The following is a 529-nucleotide window of genomic DNA, read 5'->3' as shown; positions in this document are numbered from 1 at the left end:
AATTAAAAAAATCCTCCCTCCCTCATCACTTTTCCTACCCAGATAGGGTGATAAACTAATATTTTTTATAGGGCCTAACATCTTTTTAGTCGATTTTGTCAAAACTGAGCTAACAGTTTTGATTGTAATTCTGATGAGCACATATTTTACTGAATATGCATGTCTGTAGCAGCAACCGACGTCATTTCCTGTTTTGTAAAATCCGTCGGCGCTTTGATGCTCTGAAAATTGTAGCAATTTATTTGTATCATGTGGATAGTTGGAATTATTAGTGTTTATAAGATATGGTATAGTAGACTATAATAGTGGTCCTCTTCTACTACTATTACTACGACAAAGGACAATGATGTATTTAAATTTACAAATCAGTTAACTTTTTTATTTCATACACACGCAGAAATGTTACATCAGAACTATATAAACGTAACATATCATACATATATACACACATACATACAAATGAATCATCAAAGCAAGGTAAATGCAGCGTGTATATATATATATATATATATATATATATATATATATG

The sequence above is a fragment of the Anneissia japonica genome, unplaced genomic scaffold (genome assembly GCF_011630105.1).
Source record: "Anneissia japonica isolate Jap-2015-1 unplaced genomic scaffold, ASM1163010v1 scaffold334_len275345_cov169, whole genome shotgun sequence".
Lineage (NCBI taxonomy): Eukaryota > Metazoa > Echinodermata > Crinoidea > Comatulida > Comatulidae > Anneissia > Anneissia japonica.
The sequence above is the reverse complement of the archived record's forward strand: the minus strand, read 5'-3'. Positions refer to the sequence as shown.